Here is a 23,248-nt window from a genome sequence, read left to right as displayed (position 1 = left end):
CCACCAATGTGGAGTATAGGTCCATTTCCCATTTATTTGGTATTGGTCTATCACCAGCCATGTTGCCTCTGGAATTGTGGACAAGTTGCTCTCCATCTACATCAAAACACCATCTGCTCATGAATTTAAGATCGCCATGCAAGGTTTCCGTGACCGTTGGGGTTTCCCGCAATGTGGAGGTGCAATTGATGGGATATTGGAATATCCCATCAATTGGAATATTGAATATTGGAATTTTAGCTCCAGACACCCCCGCAGGGTATTTCAACCCTAAGGGGTTCTACTCTGTCATTCTGCGAGGTGTGGTAGACCATCGACTCAGGTTCTGGGACATAAATGTGGGTCGGCCAGGCAGAGTGCATGACGCTAGAGTGTTTGGGAATTCCAGCGTTTAGGACAGGGGTCAGAGTGGCACACTGTTCCCCAATCTCACCGAGAGGATTGTGGGTGTAGATGTGCCAGTGGTGGTGTTAGGCCATGCTGCCTACCTGCTCCTCACATGGTTGATGAAACCATACCCTGAAAGCCATGCAACTACTGAACAGAAAACCTTGAACTGCCAGCTCAGCAGGGCACAGATGTCAGTGCAGAGGGCATTTGGTCGTCTCAAGGGAAGATGGCGGTGTTTGATGAAAAGATACGACTGCCACCTGGAAAACATCGACACCACCATAACAGCCTGCTGCATTACTTCACTTCTGTGAAGTCAACTATGAGGAACTCGATGAAGATGTTGCCGTTCACAGAGACAATGAGGCGGTTGAATGGAATCCCCTTCAGGCAAACACCACTCCCATCACCACAAGAGATGCATTGTGCTCTTATTTCTCTGCCCAATTAACTTTTGTTACGAACAACAGGTTGTCAAATGATGTGATGAGTTAAGATCTCTGGGCCAGCTGTGTGTGTGTGTGTGTGTGTGTGTGTGTGTGTGTGTGTGTGTGTGTGTGTGTGTGTGTCTGTGCGTGTGTGTGCGTGTGTGTGTGTGTGTGTCTGTGCGCGTACGCACCTGTGTGTGCATGCATTGTGACATTGTGCGTCCATGCTGCTGCTGCTGCAGCTCTCTCTCTTCTCTCTCATCAGACAGGTAGAGATTGAGTGAGTTGCTATGGTTACCGGGAGGGCACGCTCTGTGTTTCTCTGCACTTCAAGCTGAAGTCAAACGAAACTCGTCATAATAGTTGTCAAACTAGGCGAGAAAAGAATTCATCCAAACTCAGCGAATGCGAGCGACACTCAAAGCAAACGTTCACCTTGGCTGCAGGGCCAAAACAAGGAAGAAGCAGGTCAGCACTCCACCATGTCCTTTCACTATGTCACCTGGGACAGAGACAGTGGTGTATAAAGTACTTAAGTATTAATACTTAGTTACATTACACCACTGGACATAGAGCACAACGGACATTTCAGCGTCAAGCCTTCATCAGTCACCTGGGACAGAGAGCACACAGTCACCTGGGACAGAGATAGTGGTGTATAAAGTACTTAAGTATTAATACTTAGTTACATTACACCATTGGACAGAGAGCACAACGGACATTTCAGTGTCCAGCCTTCATCAGTGTCTTCTTCTCTTTGACTCTTGAGAAAATAATTCACCAAAGACTTGGCAGTGTTTTTGTCGGGGTGTCGTGAGGTGTCCCAGATGCCCCGGCGCTGGTCTTTTGATGATGTCACACTACAAGAGACCCCACGCTCAAAATGTGTCGCCTGCGAGCAAATCCTATTTATTCATGTAGTCTGAGCCTGTGTGTGTGTGTGTGTGTGTGTGTGTGTGCGTGCGTGCGTGCGTGCGTGTGTGCGTGTGTGCGTGTGTGTGCGTGTGCGTGTGCGCGTGCGCGTGCGCGTAACAGAGCGAGGGCTATACAGTACTTGGCCCGCGGGCCCCAAATTGAATTGGTCAGCCATGGTCTTGTGCATATGAACATTGGTCTGCCCCCTCCATGATAAACACTGTTGACTTGAGGTCACCGCAGGATTTTCACTCACATGATGGTTTGCCGGTAAGGTAAAGTGCTGAAATAGTTTGGATTATAGTGGTAATGGCCCTCCCTGGGGAAATAAATCTTAAATAATAATACTAAACTACTACTAGTGCTACTACTAATAATAATAATAATAATAATAATAATAATGACGATAATAAAAATAGGAACCAATTGTCCTGATGTGGAAAACGCCACCCGTCACAAACTATTTCATCATAATTGCTGTTTCATCTGAACCTGATAGGCAACATACTGTTAGATGATGCCGATCACATACTTGGCAGAAGATCAATGGTCTTTAATTAAAATAACTTCACTGGCACTGATGTTCTGATGGAGTCACTCATCTCAAACTAACAAACAATTCCTTAGTAATTGTTGTTTCACTCAAACCTGAGTGTGTATTGTTTCTCTGTAGCATGCCATTCATTCAGGGTGTGTGTGTGTGTGTGTGTGGGGGGGGGGGGGGTTCAAACTGTGGATTGTGTCATGTTAACGCCACCCGTCTCAAACTATCAGAATCAGAATCTGCTTTATTGGCCAAGTAGGAATTTGACTCTGGTATATGTTGCATTTTAGAATTAATTTTAAAGTTCTTTTATTTGCTTTTAAAGCCCTAAACGGCCTCGCCCCCCCCTACCTCTCTGAGCTGCTGCACGTTCATGCACCTTCCCGCTCCCTCAGGTCAGCTGACCAGCTGCTCCTGGCAGTGCCTAAAACCAGGCGTAAACTCAGAGGGGATCGCGCTTTCTCTGCAGTGGCTCCGAAACTGTGGAATGCCCTACCGCTGCAGATTAGGCAGGCCTCCTCACTGTCCCACTTTAAAGGCCTCCTCAAAACGCACTTTTACTCCTTGGCCTTCGCTGCCATGTAGGATGCTGATTTTATGACCCATGAGTTGCTTTTATAGTTTGTCTTTGTTTTTGTTTTGTTTTTTATGCATTTTATTGACTTTGCTTTTATATATTTTACGCAATGTCTTTTATTATGTTTTATTAATTTTATTCATTTTAGTATTTTTTATTCATTTTATTTCATTTTATTCATTTTACTCATTTTATTCTTTTTATTCTTTTTATTCTTTTTATCATTTTATTGATTTGATCTGATTTAATTGATTTATTGTTTTTAGCTGATTGCTCTTCAGTACCCTGTACAGCACTTTGGTCCTCCTCTGGTTGTTTTAAAGCGCTTTATAAATAAAGTTGGATTGGATTGGATTGGAATGTACTTAACCTGGTCATCCCTAAGCCTATTTTTCAGCTCACCTGCTGGAAATGACATGCCCGAACTGAATGGGGTAGAGACCCCTTATACAGCTGTCAACATTGGATATAGATAGATAGATAGACAAACAGACAGACAGACAGACAGACAGACAGACAGACAGACAGACAGACAGATAGATAGATAGATAGATAGATAGATAGATTTTATTTCTGTGTCTTGCATCATATTCATGGTGCCCAGCCCGTCTGGGCTTACAAGACACAAGGCTCCTTCGAGCCAGATAAAATGGACAATCTATCTGTCCTGTTCAACTGTCTGTCAGCCATTAAGGACTGGATGGCCAATAACTTTCTCCAGTTGAACCCCGACAAGACCGTTCCTAAGGTGGCGCAATGTATGGGGTCTCTTTCCTCTTCAGTGTGAACCAATCTCAGGAACCTTGGAGTTGTTTTTGACCAAAATATGAGCTTAGATAAACATATTAAGAGTGTGAGCCGTACTTCCTTTTTTCATCTTAGAAATATTTCTAAACTCCGTTCAATTGTCTCTCAAGCTGAGCTGGAAATGATTGTACATGCCTTTGTATCTTCTCGTTTGGACTATTGCAATGCTCTTTTCACATGCCTTAGCAAAGCGTCTTTGGACCGACTACAAGTGGTCCAGAATGCTGCTGCGAGGCTGTTGACCAAGTCCACTAAGAGATGCCATATTACCCCCATTTTAGCTCACTTACACTGGCTGCCCATCAAATTTAGGATCCAGTTTAAAGTTCTTCTTTTCACTTTTAGAGCCCTGCATGGTCAGGCACCTGCCTATATCAGCGATCTATTACTTCCTTACTCCACCAGCAGGTCACTTAGGTCTTCGGATCAGGGCCTACTAGCTGTTCCTCGCTCGAGGCTTAAAACTAAAGGTGACAGATCTTTCCAGTCTGTTGCTCCAAATCTGTGGAACGCCCTTCCACTAGCCTTAATATGTGCTGCCTCCATCGACATTTTTAAAAAGCAGCTAAAAACACATCTTTTCAGTTTGGCTTTTGCTTAGCCTCTTGTTTATCACTGTGTATTACCTGTGTTGCATGTGTGTTTCTGTATGATTCATTGTTGTATGATTCATTGCTGATTCATTGTTTTAACTGTATTTGATGATGTGAACTGTGAAGCACTTTGTGACCTTGCTCTGTGAAAGGTGCTATATAAATACATTTTACTTACTTACTTACAAATCATTTAAGTTCAACAATACAAACAAATCAGCAAACAAATCAACAAACAAGCTACAAAAAGCTCAAACATAAACAAGACAAGACAGAGTTGTATATTCAGATGAACAACTTCTCCATTCTGAGTTCCCAAGCACTCCCAATAAACCTGGCCAAACTGAAGACTTCATCTCTGAATAACCATTCCAACTTAGCATCATCAACTGACCAAAATAGTTCAGGTTTCTTATTTTGCATTAACTGAAATAGAGACAATCTTGGTTCCTCATATAGCGTACAATGAAACAAAAAATGAATTTAATCTTCCACAACACCTAATTCACATACAGTACAAAGTCTGTCCTCCTCAGCAATAGAATTGAACCTGCCAACCTCAATAGCCAAAGGGAGGGTACCCGTTCTCAACTGGGCACATAAATATCTTCTGGATCTATCCAGGGGTAAAGTAACATAGGGTTCTGGAGTAAACATATTTTTAATTTGAACATATGTTCTGAGTTTTGGTTTGAGCCAGATGTCATTGGCCCATTTTTCTTTATAGTCAAGAAATAGCCTATGTTTAATATAGCGAACACTACAACGTAAACTGTTTCTGAAAATAAATTGTTGGTCAGCGTCCCTGAACACAGCATTCATATCATTACACCATGGATAGTTATGTGCTTTATCCCAGTTAAACACTTGTTTTGCAACTCTACTCTCTGACATATTAGATAGACGGTTCCACAATCTCGTGCGTGTGCGTGTGCGTGTGCGTGTGTGTGTAACAGAGCGAGGGCTATACTTGGCCCGCGGGCCCCAAATTGAATTGGTCAGCCATGGTCTTGTGCATATGAACATTGGTCTGCCCCCTCCATGATAAACACTGTTGACTTGAGGTCACCGCAGGATTTTCACTCACATGATGGTTTGCCGGCAAGGTAAAGTGCTGAAATAGTTTGGATTATAGTGGTAATGGCCCTCCCTGGGGAAATAAATCTTAAATAATAATACTAAACTACTACTAGTGCTACTAATAATAATAATAATAATAATAATAATAATAATAATAATAATAATAATGACGATAATAAAAATAGGAACCAATTGTCCTGATGTGGAAAACGCCACCCGTCACAAACTATTTCATCATAATTGCTGTTTCATCTGAACCTGATAGGCAACATACTGTTAGATGATGCCGATCACATACTTGGCAGAAGATCAATGGTCTTTAATTAAAATAACTTCACTGGCACTGATGTTCTGATGGAGTCACTCATCTCAAACTAACACAAACAATTCCTCAATTCCTTAGTAATTGTTGTTTCACTCAAACCTGAGTGTGTATTGTTTCTCTTTAGCGTGCCATTCATTCAGGGTGTGTGTGTGTGTGTGTGTGTGTGTCTGGGGGGGGGGGGGGGGGGTTCAAACTGTGGATTGTGTCATGTTAACGCCATCCATCTCAAACTATCAGAATCAGAATCTGCTTTATTGGCCAAGCACAAGGAATTTGACTCTGGTATATGTTGCTCTCAATGTACTTAACCTGTTCATCCCTAAGCCTATTTTTCAGCTCACCTGCCGGAAATGACATGCCCGAACTGAATGGGGTATAGACCCCTTATACAGCTGTCAACATTGGAGATAGATAGATAGATAGATAGATAGATAGATAGATAGATAGATAGATTTTATTTCTGTGTCATGCACCATATTCATGGTGCCCAGCCCGTCTGGGCTTACAAGACACAAGGCTCTTTCGAGCCAGATAAAATGGACAATCTATCTGTCCTGTTCAACTGTCTGTCAGCCAACTTTCTCCAGTTGAATCCCGACAAGACCGAGGTCCTTATTGTTGCCCCGGACGCAGTATCATTCCTAAGGTGGCGCAATGTATGGGGTCTCTTTCCTCTTCAGTGCGAACCAATCTCAGCAACCTTGGAGTTGTTTTTTGACCAAAATATGAGCTTAGATAAACATATTAAGAGTGTGAGCCGTACTTCCTTTTTTCATCTTAGAAATATTTCTAAACTCCGTTCTATTGTCTCTCAAGCTGAGCTGGAAATGATTGATGATCTATGACTGGGGCCACATAACTCTCACTCCCAAAGCCAGGCAACTCTCATAGCCAGCAAGTGTTTTGAGAGGCTGGTTAAATCCCTCACCTGCCCCATAACCCCCCCCCACCCTCAACCCCCTGCAATTTGCATAAAGCACCAACAGGAGCACAGCAGACGCCATCGACCACATCCTGCACACCACCCTCTCCCACCTGGAGGGGAGGAGCTACACACCGCCCTCTCCTACCTGGAGGGGAGGAGCTACACACCGCCCTCTCCCACCTGGAGGGGAGGAGCTACACACCGCCCTCTCCCACCTGGAGGGGAGGGGCTACACACCGCCCTCTCCCACCTGGAGGGGAGGAGCTACACATCACCCTCTCCCACCTGGAGGGGAGGGGCTACACACCGCCCTCTCCCACCTGGAGGGGAGGGGCTACACACCGCCCTCTCCCACCTGGAGGGGAGGGGCTACACACCGCCCTCTCCCACCTGGAGGGGAGGGGCATGGGTGAGAATGCTGTTCATGGACTACAGCTCAGCGTTCAACACCATAGTGCACTTCAGGCTGGTCAGTAATTTCAGGGATCTAGGTGAAAAACCCAGTGCTATGAAGTGGCAACTACATCTGACTGACATACAGTTATCCTCTCAAACTCCACTAAGAAAGTTGGAAAGCCCTCGTGTCTGAGTGGTTAAAGCTGCCTTCTTTGCAATCTGAAGTTCAGTGGTTCGAATCCACCACTGGCTTTTAGCAATCTCTGTCCCAGGCCAGAGCTTCTTTACAGGTCCGGTACCATGTAACTACATATGAACTACAGTTAAATAGACACTCCACTTTACAGGTCTGGTACCATGTAACTACATATGAACTACAGTTGAACAGACTCACTCCAACTTTACAGGTCCGGTACCATGTAACTACATATGAACTACAGTTAAATAGACACTCCACTTTACAGGTCTGGTACCATGTAACTACATATGAACTACAGTTGAATAGACTCACTCCACTTTACAGGTCCGGTACCATGTAACTACATATGAACTACAGTTGAATAGACTCACTCCACTTTACACGTCCGGTACCATGTAACTATACATGAACTACAGTTGAATAGACTCACTCCATTTTACAGGTCCGGTACCATGTAACTACATATGAACTACAGTTGAACAGACTCACTCCATTTTACAGGTCTGTTACAATGTAACTACATATGAACTTCATTTATACATTTGGTGTTCATGTGTAATTACAAATAGTTCATATTATGTAACTAGGGTACCTGTAAAATAAAGGGTTACCAATACGGTTTATATGACTTGGCTGCAATACTTGATGGTCATTATTTAATGAGCAATGTGCATCCATATTGCCCAGTATGGTCAGCATGTTTAATTTAATATTTAATCAATAGCTATTTAGTCAATGTCACTCCATTGCTTTCCATCATGCAGTAGTCCAGACTTTTAACTAAACCTTGACTGAGTCTGATAGACTAAATGTTGTCTCGTTTATTATTGTCAATGCATTTTTGGGCCTTGTTATTGTTTGTGTTTTCCTGTTACCACCTGTTACCACCACCAAATGTGAATATAGCCTAATTTCCTCTCTGAGAATATCTATCTATCTATCTATCTATCTATGTACTATCTATCTATCTATCTATCTATCTATCTATCTATCTATCTATCTATCTATCTATCTATCTGTCTGTCTGTCTATGTAGGCTATCTATCTGTCTGTCTATTATCTGTCTATCTATCTGTCTGTCTGTCTATCATACACAGACAGACAGATAGATAGACAGATAATAGATACATAGACTATGTATCTATGTATCTATCTATTATCTGTCTATCTGTTGCCTGTCTGTCTGTCTGTCTGTCTATCATCAGGCGTGCAATGATCCAGTCTCGTTTTTTTCTGCCTGGTCTTCATAAGTTGCTAAATGCTAGTGTCATTTTGTCATTTTGAGGTGGTAGGCTATAGCAGTCTAAACATGTGCAGCTAATGTAGCTAGGTTAGCAAAAGCAAACACTGACAGACAGACTAGGGAGATATGCATAGCTGCGTTAGACATTGCAGAAGTGACAACAACAAACCGACAGTGCAACAATGGTGACTGAGTGAAGTGAACACGTTTCGCCTACCTGACCGCTGTTTGTGTCAATTCACTTTCACGTTTTCTTCTTCTTCTTTTATTGCCAGAGAGATAAATCCACTTCATCTTTCATGCAGTCAGTCAGCAGACTTGACTTGTAGCTACTGTTGACACATTGACACACACTAAACACTTTGGGGGAGGTGGAGGGAGGCTAGGGCGGCTGAAAGAGTGTTGAAGGTAAGAGGTAAGAGTTGACACATTTACTTTTGACAGCGCCGCTGTTGGCCAATCACAACAGCACACGAACCATGGCAGCCAATCAGAGGTGTCTCCTCCAGGCCAAAATGGCAGTATTGCTGTGCACTGGTGTTGCAATGGATTGATTAGTTGTCACTTCTGATCAATGCAAGTGTAAGCTATTTTTATGAAGGTGCTATGCTATATCATTGATGTTTACGTTCTAGACAGCACTGTAGGCTTTTATGTTGAAGGCAGGAAACGGAAGTGTTTGGTTGTAGTTGTGGGGGGCTTGACTCTAGGTTATAGGAGAACCGGAAGAACAATAAAGCTGGCGTCTCATGATGAGAATAGTTATTGTTTGCTTGCTCCGTTTATTGGTTTTTATATCCAAGTATAGACGGTTTTCACCAGAGCGCAACCCCACAGCACTGCAAACTGCAGAAATATTCACTCGACATCGTTACTTTTGTTTTCGCTGCTCAGCTGTATAGACGGTTTTCACGGAATGGTCAGTCCTGCACTTGAATGTTTTTTTTTCTTTTATGTCCATAGCAAACACTGCAACAGGAAGTGAGCGGGGGTTCAATTTAGAATGTTTTTGTTGTCAAGTTAAAACCGTCTATAGGCGCAGCCTATAACGCTCGGCTACACAAGTTCCTTTGCTCAATTATTATTATTATTTTGCGGGCCTTTACACAGGGTTGCCAACTCACACGTTTCTGGCGTGACACACTCTTTCACCTTCAATCTCAGCAAGCGCGTCGATTTGGGTAGGGTTGGTGGGGTCCGGACCCTACCAACATTTCAGGGTGTCCAATTGTCCCTACCAACTTTTAAGCAACCTTATTTGCATTATCTTTGGAGTGCAGTTATATAGGTCATTTAGATTGTCTTCCCATATTTTGCAAGGATAGAATTGACCCGACCATTATTGAGTGAAATTAGTTTGCAATATGTTCAAAGTTACATTTACCCCTGTTTTTCACAACTGAATGGGCCAGTCCATTCAGGACTGGCCCAACTCCCGTTTGATTGGCTCATTTGGCTGATGACCAAACAAACGCCCACCCACACACAGTTTTCCGGGTTATAGAAATCACGCGCAGCAGACAGACCCTCCTGTTAGCGACAAATCTGGAGACTTTTTCTGACATGGGATTAACATTACCAGCAAGCAGCAGTGACGCAGCAGTGCAGTAGTGCAAGCAGCAGCAAGCAGGTAAGTCCCGCTAGCATCGATGCTAATTTAGCAAAGTACAGCGCGCAGCTGAAGCACATGGCTATAATATGGACGTTAACGTCCATATTAAGTAGCCATGTGCTTGCGCGATGACAACAGTGTATTGGTGATGTCAAATGGTGGCAATTGACATCTGACTGAAGATCGTGCAACTCTTAGGAGGAAGAAATGTAGGATGTATGATGTGTGGGATTCAGTGGCAATTTCTTCTTTCCAAACTGGCTGTTTGTGAAAGAACATGATTAGATGGCTAAACCTCCAGTTTGTGTTTGTTAGTTACAATTATGCTGACAGGAGAGCTGAGCAGGTGGTGACATGAAAGTTATTGAGAAAAGGAGAAGATACTGAATAATGACATCACAACAGTATAATCCTAATGTTGATTTAAAATGAGATATTCGTCTAAATATGGCTAAAAAAGGGATCATGTCTATATTCCCCGGGTTCTATGTTCCCCGGGTTCTATATTCCCCGTTTTTCACTAACCCTAAACCTAACCTCCCCCAGACCCTAACCCAAAACCTAACCTCTCCCACCCCCCACGCCTAAACCTAACCTCCCCCAGACCCTACCCCAAAACCTAACCTCTCCCAGGGAACATAGCGGGGAACATAGGACCCTATTTGGGAAAAGCGGGGAACATAGGACCCGGGGAACATAGGGATGACCCCCTAAAAAAGGTAAAACAAAAACCTCAATTTTTTTTCGCCGTCCTCGACCCTACCAACTTTGACACCAAAACGACGCCCTTGAATCTCACGCGCTCACTCTGCCCAAACAATTCTCACGCCAATTAACACTGACTGACTGACTGGCCACATGTCCTCCGGAGCAGCAGCAGCAGTCACGCTGTGCTGCGTCTCTCTCTCTCTCTCTCTCCCTCTCTCTCACATGCGCGCGTATGAAGGACAGCGAGTGCAGTGAAAATCCCACCACAATTTTGATAGCAGAAAAATATTTGGTAAATCGTTTCAGGATACCCAGATCCATGTTTAATGTGCCTCCGTGCGTCCTGTGCGCTGCACATGGAGAGGAGAGGAGGATTTCAGTCATGTCCTGTCTGCTGATTAGGCGATCAGTCTGACCAAACAAGCCTGCATGCCTGCTGCCATATATCCCGATCTCGCTGCTCATCAAACTCCATTTCAAGGATAAAACGTTAGTCCAGTACAATTCGGTTGAAGTGGAACGTTATGAATGAAGTTGTAGGCTATCAGCCAGGCGCAGGAGAGCCAATCCAATATTGTTGCAACACAGTGCGACAAGTGCACCCGAACAAGGCAATCGATATTTCCATTCACCATTTAGGTATAAAATGCGCGAGATGTTATGCAAATGGCTTGGATTTAAATATATGCTCTGAATATTGTTTATATTTACCATTCTAATAGCGGTCGTTTCGACGGCACCTAATGGGGATAAATAAACAATAAACAATAATAGGAGCAGTTTAATTTATGATGATGCTCACAATAGTTATTAAGTAGGCCTATGAAGTATGAAATGTGAACTATAAATATAGCCTATATGTAGCCTACAATTATGAAATCTGAGTTGTTTGATGACCTGCATTATATGCTTATTTGATTTAAGATAATAGCTATCTATAATAATAGCTAATCTATGAATATGAGCTTTTTATTGTTTTGTTTTTTCTTCTCTACATCACCCAAAATCTTCAGTAGGCTAATAGGCTACCACACAGTGGTTAAACTCAATCCCTGTCCACTCCCCGCCTCTTCTTTCATTGGCCAGCCTGACCCGTGGCCATTACCTGGAATGAATTAGGCTAACAGCCTATAGGCTACTTAGATTTGAAATCTTGTACAACATGTTTTGACAATACTAGGCTACTTGAATATGGTCATGTCAAAACGAGAAACGGGGGAGATGATATCCATTCATTCATTCCATAAGGATAAGTAACATCACTGACGGTATGCTGCATGTAATATAAACCTTTTCCTTTGTGTGTGTGTGTGTGTGTGTGTGTGTGTATTGTCTGAATTGTCTAACCCAGTGATACTCAACTCACGGCCCAGGGGCCAGATGTGGCCCGCGATTGGGTACCTAGTGGCCCCCCCAACCATTTAGACTAACTCATTATATTTGATTTGTTTCCCTATTTCTGCACACTGTGGTACCGAAAACAAAACAGTCATGGCATTGTATACATTTGGTATAGACACTGCATGAAATAGGCCACGCCCATCACGGGGGAAAAGCTCCGTTCATTCCCACACACCAGCGTCATTTTCCTTGAATTAAACATAGCTAAAAGCTGTTGTGTACACATGTACAAAATCGCCAGTTAAAGTTTTTTTGTACTCCTGAGCAAAACAAGGAAGCCATTGAGAATTTGCGAGAAGAAAAATGTGGATCTAGCTGTTAAGAAGTAAGTTGGAGTGTTCATCTTCCGTATATACGATCTTTTTGTGCAACACGCAACCATGCACGTGACATAGGAGAACGCCAGGATTGGAGGGGGGGATTCCGTTTTCCCCCGTCTTGGGCGTGGCTTCTGAATGATGACGCGTTACGCAGTGTCTCTATGGCTACAAAGCTCTTGTGAATCCAAACAGCCCAATCACATTCATGTGTGATGAAATATGGCCTCATAGTAACCATTTCAAAATGTGATAATACATTTTCTTTTCCTTGACCTTATACTGTATGAAATGCCCTATTGTGAGCTGAGCTCTAGGATAATCACAGCCTTGTTAAACTCTCTAGTCTAGACCCAGAATGTATAGATACATAAGATTGTATGGGATGTCTAGGTGCATTGAAGTGTGTTTTTCTGAGCTATTTTCAGAAAATAGTGCTCGTCATCCAATTGTCAACACTGTCAAAATTGCACAAATCTCAAATTCTCAAAAGTTGTTACACAGCATCACGTTTTTACCCCCCAAGGTCATGAGGTGGTGTTTTGGGGAAATTTGAACTAATGCACTTTATTATTTTAAAGTAGTCACATGCGTTTCTTATTCTCTAGCCTCTGCATTTTGCTCTCAAAGTGCACCAGATTGATTCATTTTTACTTTAAAATGTACCAAAAAATAACTCAATCAATCAACATCATCATTGGTAAGTAGCAAATAGGGCTCGACTTTAAAAAAAAAAGTGAACTATCCATTTAAGTTGCACACTCAAGTGACTTTACTTGAGACTTGTCCTCAAAGACTTTATACTTGACTTGGACTTGAGATTTGGGACTTGTGAACAATTTTTATTTTTATTTTTTCCATTTTTTGGTGCATTGACATTAAGGAAATGTCGGACGAACTGGATGTCATTCCCTCCCCCATTATCATGCGTAACCTTATGCATCTGGTACACTGTAAGCTGCAGCAATACACCATGGCAGCACCTGCAGCTGCTGTGCCACTTGTCATGACTTTGGCTATATTAACTTCACACAAGGCCCAAACAAAAGAATAGCTAAATGCAACGTCTGCGGTATCAAAATAAAGGATGCTGGACCGACCACATAAAATGTGATCAGGCACCTGAAAACGCGCCCGGATAGGTCAGTCACTAGGTCAGTCACTAGGAATCAAAGTTAACTTATATAAAAATGGTCTGGTAACTTGATCATCCACCAGGTGATAGAACGCTCATCCAGAAGAGACTTGAGACTTGCTTGGGCTTGCCCCTCAAGGACTTGAGACTTGACTTGGACTCTAGCTCAAAGACTTGAGACTTAAGTTGGACTTGCGAAAAATGACGCGAGCATCTCTCCTATAAGCTGATGATCATCATAATTGATTTTGAGAGACTAGTAGTTCAATAAACATTAAGGATACAATAAACAAATTAAATTTGGTGTATGACTCCATGATATAATGACGCTCCTCCTGAGATTCTTCTTCTTTTCGTTTCTTTGAAGCATGATGGTCATGACAGTTTCCCTTTTCTTTACACAGTTCTTTGCATTTTTATTGAACTCTGCAAGCAATTTTGAGCTGCAAGGGTTGGGTAGTAGAGGGCAGAAAAGGCAGTGTTCCATAGTGTGGTCTGCTTCTCCACATTCACAGGTGGTTGGGCCAGTGTTGTAGCCCCATCTAACCAGAGCAGCTTTTGATCATCCCTTTCCTCCTCATGAGATGTTAGACGAGGGCATCAGTAAATCTTCAGGAGTCATGACGTTGGTGGTGGTCAGGGGAGGAGGTGCGGCGAAACAACTGCTTCAGCAATAATGATCAGCAACTGAGGGTGACAGCACATAAGTGAGTAACGACATAGTAAAAACATGGACACTAATATACTAGGTGATTGGCTCAGCATAAAAGCGAGGGAAAGGAATGGCTTGATTGGATATTGGAAAGGCGAGAGAAAGGAATAGTGTGAGCTGATTGGCTATTGTCAGAGAGGGGAAGCATAGGAGACTGAATGGACGGGGAGAGAGGCATGAATGAAAGGGGGCGTGCATAGCAATGCATGGGGTGATATAACGTGAATTGGGAATAGAGAGCCGGAGAGAGTGGAGGACAGGGGTGATGTGATCGCGGGACTGGGTGTGAGTGAGCAGGCGGGCGGCTGAGTTTTGAACCATCTGGAGTCTATGGAGGGAACGGGAGGTGATGCCGGTGAGGAGGGAGTTGCAATAGTTGAGGGGGGAGGAGATGAAGGCATGGATGAGGGATTGAGCAGCAGGGGGGGAGAGGCAGTGTCTGACTTTGGCGATATTGCGGAGATGAAAATATAAGTTTGTAACAACAGAGCTGAGGTGGGGATCGAAGGAGAGGGTGGGGTCCAGGATGAAACCAAGGTTGCGAGCCAGGGGGGAGGGGGTAATGGTGGAGTCGTCAATGGTGAGGGTGATGGGTCCGGTTTTATTGAGGGTGGATTTGGTGCCAATGAGGAGGAGTTCAGTTTTGTCGCTGTTGAGTTGGAGGAAGTTGTGGGTTAGCCAGGTTTTTATTGCGGATATGCAGTTTTCGATGTGGGTGAGGGGTGGGTTCTGGAGGGAGTTTGTAGACAGAGGGGGCGTGACCTTGGGAGAGTGACTGATTTAAGAGGGCAGTGAGGTGGGGGATGAGGGCGGGGAGGCAGGCCTTGGTCAGGGGGGTGGGGAGGGGGTCGAGGGAGCAGGTGGTAGACTTGGAGGCGGTGATAATGACGGTGATGAGGGAGGAGTCAACAGGGGAGAAGGCAGTGAGGGAGGGGGGAGGTCAGGGGGAGGGAAGATGATAGTGGGGGGGGGGGGGAGGGGCGGAGGGGTTGGCGATGGAGGCAGTCAGGGAGGAGTGGATTTTGCAGATTTTGCTGTTGAAGGCGTGGAGAAATGAGTTGCAGAGTTCAGGGGAGGAGAGTGTGTTATTGTCCGGGGGTTGGAGGAGCTTTTTAACAGTGGAGAAGAGAGTGCGCGGGTTCCTGTTGGTGCTGTTGATGAGGGTGGAGAAGTGGGCAGATTTGGCGGCTAGGAGTGCATCACGGTAGGAGGAGAGGTGCTGTTTGAAGAGTTCGGCGTGGACAGTGAGGTGGGTTTTCTTGAAAAGTCTTTCCAGTTGCCGGCCGGTCTGTTTCATCGTGCGGAGTTGGGGGGTGAACCAGGGGGAGGAGGAGGTGAATGAGACTGTGGAGGTTTTCAGGGGGGCCAGGGAGTCAAGGGAGTCGGTGAGTGCAGAATTGAGGAGGGCGGCATAGTCGTCAGGGGAGGAGGGGGCGGAGTCAGGGGGGGGGGGGCAGAGGATATAGTCTGGGAGAGAGTGGGTAGGTCAATGGATTTGATATTACGGAAGGAGATGGTGCGTTTGTTGGGGCGGCGGGTGGGGGCAGGGGAGCAGAGAAGAGGATGCAGTGGTGGTCAGAGAGAGGGAAAAAGAGAGGGTGAGGGTTGGAGATGGGTAGAGAGGAAGAGCAGACTAGATCGAGAATGTGGCCTTTGGTGTGGGTGGGGAAGTTGATTGAGTGAGTAGAAGTCCAGGGGCTGTTGCCATGTTTCAGTGAGGAGGAGAAGATCAATGTTATTGTCCAGGATGAGTTCGGATATGAGGTCTGTGGGCAACGCAAGCTTAATCAAACGCGAACCAGAGTTCACCCGGATAATCTTCACACATGAGGACCACTTTCATGAGTTTTGAAGCGTAAATGCGAGCCCTACAAGTAAAAAGCTCGTGCTAAGCTAATCCAGAACTACACACAGTGTCGTATAGGCTTCCCCGTCACGTCAGCACTCAACCTGGACTGTTGTTGATGTGTGCGCTGCTGTGCACTGATTACCCCGGGCTCAACGGGCTGAACCAGGTGAGGGAAAGATAATTTCCGTGTTCGTCCTTTGAAGTGATGACGTTATTGACGTACAGTATAATATCCCCGTCGACTCAACAGTGTAGTCTCATTTAGCCCTTTGCTAGCTAGCCGCCCGTTTAACGGCACGTAAAAGCTTAAAAACTCACAAAAGTGGTCCTCATGTGTGAAGATGATATTACTAAACACTGGTTCGTGTTTGATTAAGCTTGCATTGCCCAGAGACCTTATTAGAAGCATCGTGCCAAAAACCCATTCAAAAATCCCATAGGCGAAAACAGTGAAGGACCAGGAGTGTTAGCATCGATGATTTCCAGACTCGTTCCTGCAGCTCTCTATTGGCTGCAGAAGTAGTCTTCATTATTGAAATTAGTCTAACCTTTTTTTAAGACTTTTTCAAGACCACGCTACTTTTGTCACATGGGCGATAGGAGTGTAAATCACAAGTTTCATCACGATACAATATTATATCGATGCTTTGGACAACGATACAATATTAGCTGATATCACAAAGTCTGCCACAATACGATATTGATTCAATTTAGCGGTCTGTGAAGAATGTTTAAGACGTTTTAAGGGCCTTCATTTTCCCTAAATTGATGTATCAACGTTTAATACTTTTCAAGAGCCGGCGGATACCCTGCTGTTGAGCTCTGCTGTGCCTCTTTTGGCTGGGATCTGGGATCATAATAAAGTTGAACTGAAATGAATTTCAGCTGAACTGGTTTGAACCTGCTGGGAGTGCCAGATGGATGGAGTTTGCCAGCATAGGTGAATGAGTGATGAAAAGTTTAGATAATGACAGGAAAGTACTTTACAGAAGTTCAATAGCCTTTGATTAAAATAACTTCCCTGAAACTGATAGATGATGTGATAAAAGCCACTCAACTCAAACACAAACAATTCCTTCGTAATTGCTGTGTCACTGTCACCCAAACCTGATAGCTGTCATCTGTGCAGAGGAATACGGAAGTTCTATGGTTAGATGTAGTGCCAAATAATTTTATTTTGAGGAGGATTAGCACAGTGGTAAAATATTGTGCTTCCTCAAGGGACATCTGGGTTCAAATCTTGGATGGGGTAGTTTTTTTTAATGTTGCATAATTGTTAATCTGGACATATTTTATGTATTAAGTTGCTAAATTAACTTTATCATGACGTAATTTTGCTTGCTGGGATAGCTTGGTACAAATTTCGATGTGAAGCTCAAAAGGCCCTATATAAGACATGCCAGAACAAATAGCTAAGTAGTCCACACCAGTACACAAAATAAACAACAAAGATCACATCGCAAAATAAACAACGATGATGCTGATGATGATAAGAATAAAATGATATTATAGAGATATATGATTCAGTTTCAGTTGTTCTAGTCTCATATTTAGTCACGTATATGGGGGACTGAAGTTTATTTATCCACATTTTTTTAAATAATTGCGCTTGCTTTTTTTTTTTGCTTTTTCCCCTCCAGATATCATTCAATCCCGCAATCATCCTATGAGAAACATATATGCATCTATCAATATTTTCACCAAAGACAAATCGAAATACCGGAAAAATGCACTCAACCCTCAATAGTTTCTGTGCTGAATCCTCAAAAAATGTCACAGAAAGGAATTACTCCAGGACAGCACTCCAATAACATACATATATATATATATATATATATATATATATATATATATATATATATATATCTGCACATATATATATATATATATCTGCACATGATGGGTTAAACAATTCCTTAGTAATTGCTGTCACCCAAACCTGATAGGTAGTGTGCTTTTAATTCAGGATGGGGTGGGGGCGTGGCTTGTAGCCTATACTTGTTAACCCAAATAATTGTCCAGAGGTAAACACCATACATCGCAAATTGACAAAATGCTTCTTACTAATACAACCTATGACCCTCGATTCCTAGGGTGGAGACTCTGGAGATGATGCGCCACCTGTCGTCTTCTCCCTACTTATACTCCCACTGTTGTCCCACTTGTAGTGGCTGTTTCTAAAAGTCTTTTTCCTGAGCCACTTTAATGCCAGAATAGGGGCGAGTTCCAACGCGTATCAGTTTACTCACAGTCAGCTTCGTCGTTTCAGCGTAGAGGATGGAGATGAGGAGATGTGGGCTTGTGATGAATAAAGTAACAAACATTTGCTCTGCTATCTCTCTCTCTCTCTCTCTCTTATGTAATTGTAGGCTAAATGGAGGCTAATCAAATTAAACATAAATATACCTTTTCCATATTTAAATCAAAAACAAACATAAAGGCCTTTAACTGTGTGTGAGTAGTTCTAAAGCAAAATAGTTCTATACGGTTGAAAAACAATATCCTACTGGCATTCCACACTAGCCAGCCCTGCACCTGTCACCTATTTAGGCTTGATTAGCCTGACCTGCACTAGGTCTGACACTAGGTGTCATCCAAACAAACAAAACAAAAAACAGAATGGCTTAATGGCTCTAACATACCGGCCCCTATTGGCAGATACTGACAATACTAACAAACAAACAAAACAAAACAGAGCCAGGCGAAAAAAGGAAAACCATTCCAATCTATTCCAAACTAGAAAGCTATGCCATCTTAAAGAATTAAGTATTTCAAAATAATACTGATGGCTCTAATAAAGTTTAAAAGCTAGGGAGTTTGTCAGAGTTGGAAGGTCACTAGGATGCCTCTTGCAGCAAGCATAGTTTGCTGATGGGCCTTTCCAAGATGTTGTTCTTTGTCTTAACTCTGACGCGGTGTACATGGCCCCTGCTATCAGGCAGAGTCTCTTCAACCCTTCCCAGGAGCCAGGAGCTCCGTGGAGCTGTGTCATCTACAATGAGAACTAGGTCTCCTGGTGCAAGGTTCCTCCTGACTTGGTTCCACTTCTGTCTTTCCTGCATCAGTGGGAGATATTCTTTAGCCCATCGCTTCCAAAAAAGATCAGTCAGATACTGGACCTGTCTCCATCTCCTTCTAGTGTAGGAGTCTTCCTTCTTAAACAGTCCCGGCGGCAAAATGGGCTTCCCTTTTAGCTGTAGCAGATGATTCGGCGTTAGGGCCTCCAAGTCGTTGGTATCATCTGATACAGGAGTGATGGGTCGATCATTAAGGATAGCCTCCACTTCACAGAGAGCAGTCTGTAGACTTTCGTCTGTCAGGGTCTGTAGTCTTATTACAGAGTAGAGCACCTTTTTGATGGTTCGAATAAGTCTCTCCCATGCGCCTCCATGGTGTGAGCCTGTGGGAGGGTTAAAAGTCCACTTGATCCCCTCGTTTAGTAGTGTATGCTGGATCGTGCTGTGGTCTAGATCGACAAGTGATCGACGTAGTTCCCTCTCGGCTCCCACAAAGTTTGTGCCGTTGTCCGATACAATCTCTGAGACTTGGCCCCTTCTGCATATGAACCTTCTTAGTGCTGCAATGCAGGAGTCAGTGTCTAATGAACAGGCCATTTCCAAGTGGACAGCACGGCTCACCAGGCAGGTGAACAGAACCCCATACCTCTTCACTAGATTCTGGCCTCTCTTGACCTCTATAGGTCCAAAATAATCTGCCCCCACATGTGTGAATGGTGGCAGATCAGGAGTGATACGACTCAAAGGTAAGTCTGCCCTCTTTTGTTCGCTTACTGATGCATGCCAGCGTCTACAAAGGAGACAGTCGCTAATTATCTTCCGAGCTGCAGAGTTAGCTCGAATGATCCAATACTTCTGTCGGAGCTTGGAGAGCATCTGGTTCCTCCCACAATGACCAACTATCTGATGGATATGATTCAGAAGTAGCTTGGCTAGATGGCAGTCTCTAGGAAGGATAGCTGGATTTCTAGACTCAACTGGCATGGCAATCTTATTAAGTCTTCCTCCGACCCTCAAGACATCATTGATGAGAACAGGATCCAACTTGCGAAAGTCAATGGGGCTAGAAAACCCAAAGGGTCGTAGATGGAGTTTGTTACAGACAGGATGCCTCTCCTAGTTAGTGGTTGTGGTTTTGTAACCATCTTGAAGGAGAATGTGTCAGCTTCAACATTCCACCGGATCCCGAGGGCTCTTTCCACTGGAAGAGATTCTCTGTCAAGATCCAGCTCCTTCACCTCCTTTGCCTTTTCTTCGTCAGGGATTGATGCTAGAACACAGCGACTATTACTGATCCACTTGGTGAGGTTGAAACCACCAGTCGCGCACACAGCTCTAAGTTCCCCAGTCAGGCTGACTGCCGCTTCCTCATTGGCCACAGATTTGAGGCAGTCATCTACATAAAAGTTCCTACGAATTGTGCTCAGAGCCTCCTTGCTGACCTTGCCCTCATTGTCATCAGCCGTTTTCCTGAGGGCGTAGTTCGCACAGTTGGGTGAGGAGACTGCACCGAATAGATGCACCACCATCCGAAATTCTGCCAGTGGTTGACTGGTGTCACCGTTGGGCCACCACAGGAAGCGCAGATAGTCCACATCCTGTTTTGAAACCCTAACGTGGTGGAACATGCCTTCAATATCCGCCATCAATGCCACAGGTTCTTGACGGAATCGAAGTAGGACACCAAGCAGCGTATTAGTAAGATCGCGACCTTGTAGTAGTTCGGCATTGAGTGAAGTGCCGTGAAATGAGGCACCACAGTCAAATACGACCCGGATCTTTCTCTTAGTTCTGTGGTATACACCGTGGTGGGGAATGTACCACACCTTCCCATCATTTCTGTACAGCTGCTCCTCTGGAACCTTCTCGGGCATATCCCTGTTCCAAGATGTCACTCATAAAGCCCTTGTAATCAGCAAAGAATGCCTCGTCCCTCCGAAATCTTTTGATGAGGTTCACGGCTCGCTGCTCTGCCATCTTTCGGTGTTTGGCAGATTCACGTCCTCTTTGCGAAAAGGCAGTCGAAGTTGAAAGTGACCATCCTTCCTTATTACAGAATCTACTGCACTTTTGAGAAACTGTTTGTCTTCTGCAGAGTGTTCCAGTTTCTCATCGTAACCATGCTCCGAGAAATCTTGGTTATACTGTTTTATGAGAAGCTCTTTCAGCTGAGTAACAGATATTCTGTTAGATGTCACGCAAGGTCGACCCTGTTCATCTGTGGGCAAGCTAGTACTTAATGGACCATTGACCACCCATCCAAGACATGTTTTGACAGCATAAGGCCCGTTTGCTTGGCTGTTAATAATCTCCCATGGCTCTAATGCCTTGGGCACATTCACCCCAATCAACAACTCAATATCCGCTCTGATAGAAGTCAGATGAACATCCTTCAGGTAAGACCACTGCCTCAGGTCCTCTTGTGTAGTTATGTTCTCCTTGCTGACTGGTATTGAGCTCTGGGTGAACACCTCTGGCAGTGCAATGAAGTTATTTCTGTCAAGACCGCTCACCTCCAATCGATCCACTCTGTACGTGCCTACAGGTTTAATCTGTCCCATAGTTTTGAGCAAAACCTTGGTTATCCTGCCCCTGGCATCCAGCCGCCTTGTTAGGCTTTCTGTACAGAAGGTTGCCGTGCTTCCTGGGTCTAGGAAGGCATAAGTCTGGATTATTCTATTACCCTTGGCTACCTTGATCTTTACAGGTACAATGGCAAGTTTGCAGTCCATGGTACCGGCCCCAGTGTAGGCACAGGTTTGGGAGGAAACGATGGTATTGGTTACGGCCTCTGCAGCCTTGGAGTCGTTCTGTTCTGGGAGGTGAGATGTGTTAATATGCAGAATAGTGGGATGCTTCTTTTGACAGGTTTGACAAGTAACACGCCTCTTACACACTTTGCTCATGTGTCCTTTAGTTAAACATGATAAACAAAATCCTTTTCCCTTCAGGAACTCAATCTTCTCCTTGTGAGGTTTCAGCACCATCTTGTGACAGCATTCCAATGTATGGTCTCCAGTGCAAAAAAAACATGGTTTTTGGAAAGCAGCGCTAGAATTCGCACTGACTGCCTGCTCACCCTCTTTTCCTCTTGTTGCACGTTCGGCTGCTACAGGTGTGACTGTAGTAGCAAAACTGCCTTTGCCTCCAGATCTAAATTGAGGCTTGGAGTCAATCCCTCGGCTTCTGCTCACCTTGTTCGTATTGAATGTAGGTGGGTCCTGGATATTTCCAAAGACTGGATCCAGAATTACTCTGGTTTGACGCTCAATAAAATGCACTACATCTTTGAACTTTGCTCTCTGGCCATGGCGTTCAAGATGTTCGCATGCAACCGACCTCCATTTATCACGTAGCTTCAGCTTAGATATCGCCATCTTCATATTGGAAGGGTTGTCGAGTTCTTGCATGTACTGAAGAGCATGCATCACATTACAACAGCTTTCGAGAAACACTGAGTAGGCCTGCAATGCAACCCCATCTTCGGGCCTGATAACTGCCCAGCCTAGGGCTTTCTCCATGTAGGAATTTGTGATTTTGAATTCATCACCAAAATGTCTTTTTAATAACCTCTTGGCTTCATTGAATCCTGTGTCTGGTTCAAGGTGCTGGCAACTACGAATCAGATCTCTTGGTTGCCCAGTAGTAAACTGTTCCAAGTAATACAGTCTGTCCCTACTACTGCCTGTGTTCGTTTCAATGTTGTGCTCAAAGGCGGCCATGAACGATTGATACTGAAGTGGATCACCTCCAAACACTGGGATTTCTCTGGGGGGTAATAAAGACAGTTTCTGCTGCTTCACAAGAAGCTCCGTTATCTCATTTTGCCTTGTCATGACACTAGCTAGAGCGCTCTGATCAGTTATGTCATCTTGATTGGTGCTGTTCACTGGTAGCAACATTGCTGGTGTATTATTGTTGCCACTTTGGTCGAAATTGATCAATGCTACCCCCGCCTGGCCAGAGCTAGTAACTGCTGCCCCCACCTGACCAGAGCTAAGATGATGGCCTGAGGTAGATGCTCTTTGGTGGTCCCTCTGTTGATTAATCAGAGAGGTAGTGTTGAAAGAATCAG

This window comes from Poromitra crassiceps (assembly GCF_964638095.1).
Source record: "Poromitra crassiceps genome assembly, chromosome: 6".
Taxonomy (NCBI): domain Eukaryota; kingdom Metazoa; phylum Chordata; class Actinopteri; order Beryciformes; family Melamphaidae; genus Poromitra; species Poromitra crassiceps.
The sequence above is the reverse complement of the archived record's forward strand: the minus strand, read 5'-3'. Positions refer to the sequence as shown.